Source organism: Ailuropoda melanoleuca, unplaced genomic scaffold (assembly GCF_002007445.2).
Source record: "Ailuropoda melanoleuca isolate Jingjing unplaced genomic scaffold, ASM200744v2 unplaced-scaffold9223, whole genome shotgun sequence".
Lineage (NCBI taxonomy): Eukaryota > Metazoa > Chordata > Mammalia > Carnivora > Ursidae > Ailuropoda > Ailuropoda melanoleuca.
Window position 1 is genome coordinate 16,096 of NW_023254685.1, and position 5,818 is coordinate 21,913.

Sequence of the window (5,818 nt, forward strand, 5' to 3'; positions counted from 1 at the left end):
CAGAGCCACCCAAACACATAGGTGGAGAATCACCAGATTAGGGAGTTCTACCCAAGTATCTCACCTGCCACAAAAGCCCTGACTACAGATTCCCAAATTAGGCTGTCCTCCAGAATCCTAAGGGTCTGTGTAGCAATGACAAAAAAAGGAATCCTCCAGACCACTTTGCATACATGTAACCATCTGTGTACCTCTGCTACCCGGAGAATAGAGTACATCTCACCTCTTCTTACTTTATTAGGATAGTTCTGATTTTTGCAAAGGAAAATTAACCCACACACTGGAAGATGGGGAAATGGAGTAAGTCTTCTGAATATACACTTCAAGACTGCCATGGACCAGGACACTAGAAAAGTCTGTACAACTTATTTAAAAGACATTTATTTTGTGTATGTCATCACGTTAGGCACTGATAGGAAGAGGAGACAAAAAATAGTCAAAATGGTCCCTGTTCACTTATGTTGACAGAACATTTACATTGAGTCATGTTGGAGAAAGGAAAGCTTGTCCTCAAACAAGGGTGCAACAAAGCCTAAAGAGAAAACCAGAGGATATCCAAAGGGCCAGGAAAGGAAGGTACATCCTCAAGGTCCAAGCAAGCCTCTCCACATCCCCTGACAGTTTAGGGAAGGATGGGATCACAAAACCCAAAACACAGAAACTTACACAAAGACTGGGGCTAGGCTCCAATATGCCAGGACTTTCTTTTTAAAGCCAACATTGCTCTACCTATTCTTAGAATACAGAACTATCACACACCTTGAAAGGACACCTGGTTTAGCTCCAGGTCTGGGAATGTACAACTAGTGACAGGACAAATAAGCTGAAGGCTTGCCTCCTGGTAGAAAGTGGGTCAATGCTGAAATGACACATTCTTGAATCTGAATACAGGTTTGCCACCCACAGTGTTAAGTTACCTAATATCACTAAAACTCAATTTCTACAACTAGAAACCAGGATAATGCCACCTACCTCACAGAGCTGCTGTGATAAGTACATAACCCCCTGCTCATGCATTCTCTCTCTCTCTCTCTCCTTCTCTCAAATAAATAAAATCTTTAAACACACACACACAGACACACAAAAACCCTGATTCTCTTCTGCAGAGTCCTTTTGGAGATCCAAAGACTAGTTTTAGATATACTCACTCCCTCAAGTCAAATCTTCATCTCTATAATTAAAGTCTCCAGTATTTCAGAATCTTTGTCATTGTTTGATCCCCAAATAAGACAGGTATTTCCCACAGAGACAGCAATACCTCCATGCTAATATGTCAAAGTTCAGCTTGGTTAGATTCAAGCAGGGACTCGAGTCAGCCAGGAGTACTAGAGCACACTAGTGAGAAAAAGAAAAACCAGCAGGGATTACCACGATTCCCCGGTTTCTGTCAAGGTAGCAGCCAAGAAGGAACTCTGTGTGAGCAGAAACACAGTTCACAGAGCTGTAAAAATTTCCCAGAGGAAATCCAGAGCAACACATTAATAAGATTTTGACATTTGTTTTTAAATGCAATCTGTTTCAGCAAAAGAAATAAACATGTACCCTAATGCAACACTAAACCCAATCCAACAGGCTCATGTTCTGTACTTACTCTGTCGCAGCAACCATCCACTCTTCACAGATGCCATTTTTCCACCTATAAAAGAAACAGCCAGGTTCAAAGTTATAAAAAAGAATGGCCCATACAAGCTGTTTTTCACTCACAACACTTCTGACACCAAATGCGTGGGGTCTTTCCACATTAACAACCAATTCTCCAAGTCTCAGGACAACAACTAGATGTCTACTGATTCAACTTGATTCTGACCTGGAATTAGCATCAGACCCCACAGGTTAAGGGCTCAGTTCCACAAGAGTGCTCGCACTTTATAAACAAGTTCTGAGTCTCCAGTATTTCTGACCTACAAATTGCGGGTTCCCACAGCCTCTCCTCAAATTTGATAATTTTGCCAGAATGGCTCACAGAACTCAAGACAGCATTTTACTTACCATTTCCCGTTTCTTATAAAGGCTACAACTCAGGAAAAGCCAGACGGAAGTGATGAACAGAGCAAGGTAAGGGGTGGGCCTTTCATGCCTTCTCTAGGCACACTGCCCCCTCCCAGCACCTCCGTGTGATCATTAACCCAGAAGCTCTCAGAACCCTGGCATTTAGGGGTTTTAAGGAGGTCACATTAGGTAGGCATGACTGATTACATTACTGACCACTGGTGACTGAACTTAATCCCCAGCCTCTTCCCATCCCTGCAAGTCCAGGGATGGGGCTGAAAGTTCCAACCTTCTAATCACAAGGATAATTTCCTAGGCAATCAGCCCCATCCTAAACTTATCTAGGGGCCCAGCAAGTCAGCTCATTAGGATAAACTTAGATATGGTTGAAAGGGGCTTATTATGAATAACAAGATACTCTTAGCACCTCTAGCTCAGGAAATTCCAAAGGTTTTAGAAGTTCACATATTTCTTGTTATATAACAAAAATCACAGCCATCTTATCTATCTCTCCATCCTGATCTCTTTCTGTGTCAGCTGAGGAAGGCACTAAAGCAGTTTTACCTCAATGGCCATCTGGCACTTACCTAATACCTCCTCAGTAGGGCCAATACAACCCCTCGCCTCAGCTCCTACCTTCCCTGANTCGCCTCACCTCCTACCTTCCCTGCCCCCAACTCTAGGCTTTCGGCCCACCTTACTAAATCTAATACCACACAACAGGCATAAGGCAGCCCAGGAACACTAAGATTCAGCTCTGTCAAGGACTTGTGGCTTCTCCTAACATGCCCAGTGTCCTGGGGCTCTGGGGTCCACTGCCTCAGCTTTACACCTGGTGTGCCCAGTCAAATTCACACAGCCCAGTCAGATGTTGACTGGTGTCAACAGACTGAGAGGCCTGGTCAGAGAGAATTCCAGAAGTTAAGAAAAAGTGTGATAAATTTAACTCCATTAAAATAAAAATCTGAGCGGCAAAAAAAGTCAAAAAGACAAAAGATTAAGAAAAAACATTTACAACTTATGACAGCAATGAGTTAATTTCCTGCGCGTACAAAGCTCACATGTAACAGAAATGACAATCACCTGGCAGTTCACAAGAAAAGAAACATTAATGGGCAATAAATTTGTAAGATACTCAATTTCTCTCTCAATTCAACAGACAAAATTCAAAACACGAGCTAACGATATTACCTATCAGATGGGCACAAATGAAAAAAACTATGATATCCAGAAAGGAGTAAGCATGATGGTGGGAATGAAAACTGTTGCAAACTTCTGAGAGGAGGACTTGACATCTATCAAAATTTTAAATGTTCGTAAACTTTGGGGCACCTGAGTGGCTCACCTGGTTAAGTGTCTGCCTTTGGCTCAGGTCATGATCCCAGGGTCCTGGGATCAAGTCCTGCCATCAGGCTCCCTGTGGAGAAGCCTGCTTCTCCCTCCGCCTCTGCCTTTCTCTCTCTGTCTCTCATGAATAAATAAAATCTTTAAAAAAAAAAGTTAATAAACTTTGACCAGAGATTTCACCATTACTAGGATTATACCTCATTGATACATGTGCAGAGGTCTACCAACAAATCTGTATATTCATGGCAATGTTGCTCATACTGCAAAACACTAGTCCCAACCAAAGTGATCCACATCAGAAGGCGGCTCAAAGGGTACCTCCACACAGGACAGAAGAGTATGTGCTGATACCTGCACAACTGTTTTGGGGAAGGAATCACAGAAACACTTAACCACATGTATCCCTGAGGAGAGAAATGAGGCAATGCTGTATCAGAAAAGAAGGTGACGAGGGGTGCCTGGGCAGCATGGTCGGTTGAGCATCTGACTCTTGGTTTTGGCTCAGAGAGTGAGCTCAGGGTTATGAGATGGAGCCCCTCATCAGGCTCCACATGCAGTGAGGAGTCTGCTTGATACTCTCTCCCTCTCTCTGCCCCACCAACCACCCTTCACATGCATGAGTGTTCTCTAAAATAAATCAATCTTNAAATAAATCTTAAAAAAAAAAAAGAAAAAGGTGACTATTCAGTCCTCTTACACATTTCTTTCTATTAATACTTAAATTTTTAAAAAATTTGCATGTATGATATCTTTTCTTTAATCAACAGATTTTAGGAGCCCCTAGTTGGCTCAGTTGGTAAAACATGCGATACATGATCTTGGGGTTGTGAGTTCAAGCCCTACGTTGGGAATAGAGGTTAGTAAAAATTTTTTTTTAATTAAAAAAAATAGGGGCACCTGGGTGGCTCAGTCAGTTAAGCGTCTAACTTCAGGTGAGGTCATGATTTTAGGGTCCTGGAATCAAGCCCCAAGTCAAGGTCCCTGCTCAGTGGGGAGTATGTTGTCCCTCTCCCCTTGCCTCTGCCCTTCCCTTGCTTGTGCTCTCTGTATCTCTCTCTCAAATAGGTAAACAAAATCTTTAAAAAAAAAATAGATCTTACTTGGAGAGTTTATTTGGACCAATTTTGTTTTCTACTTTAGCATTTTTAGGTATTCTCTTTAAGGGCTGGATGTTTAGCAAAACAGAGGTCCCCAAGTGGGGCACCTGAAAAGAACAAATCAGTCCTCCCCCCTTTAATTTTTCCCATATCTAAGTATGACTAAATTCTCATCATTCTCCAAACCTTTACAAAAAGAGCTAACAAGCTTGGTTCATCCTATACTCCAGCACCTCCAAAATCTCGTACTCTAAAGGTTCTNATCTCGTACTCTGAAGGTTCCTAATGTCCTTGTGATTTCTGCCAACTCATGCTATCTGCCCTCTCCAAGAAAGGAAATAAGTTTTTCATCTTTCCCCATTTTTCTCCCACACTCAGGTAAACTAGAAACAGAAAGGCAGTCTCCCCTTTTTCCCAGTGGATGTGCATGCTGCTCACTGCTGACTGGAGGGGACTAGCCCAAGTGCCACTGACTGGAGGGCTCACACAACTTGTCACTGATCAGGAAACTCACCCGATTCCAAGGCTCTCTGTGAGGCAAAATGGCAGTCTATTATTTAAACTGGGTTGAACTGGTTTCCTAAACTTGCAGCAAAAAAAACCACAAAAACAAAAACAAAAAACCCACAAAACCTTGCAACCTAAAACAATCATTTACTTCCAAATGGACACCATCATATTTTCATCCAACAAATACTGAGTGCTAATGTGTGACCAACCTTGTANCCCAACCTTGTCGTAGGCACGAGGACACATCAGTGACCAAGCCAAAGTCCCTGTTTTCATGTAGCTTACACTGTAGTGAAAGCAACAGATTAAACTTATAAATTAAAAAGATGGGTGATGCAATGTTATAGACAGCATCACATCTTTATAGTGGCATTATTACCCCCATAACATAAAACAGTATTCATTCACGCCAAACCCTGAATAATTATACTAAAAAGTGTCCTACCATCATCATAACGTTATTCTCAATCTGTATTTCATGTGAAAAAGAAAATGTCTGGGTATAGGCCAAAAAATCAATAGCAGTATTGGGAGCAACCAAGTCACAATACAATACAATAAAACCCGGCTGAAATGCTATCATACAACTTCACTGGTACTTGATCAGTTGGTGGTTGTGTAAAAATGTGGAACAACAGAAAGGAGTTTCCTGAACTTTTGTGGTAATTTTTTATAATCTTTTATGATTCTTGATATCAATTTGTCTATATTTGCTGTCATTCATAATAGTTAAAAAGTCAGACCACTGTTGACACTGATAAAGAACAATTACTCAAAGATCTTTTAAGAACTTGAGTCCAACAACTTTACATACCTGTAAAATTAATAACATTACCACCCATGAAGAGTGAAAAAGAGAGTTCGAGCTAAAACCT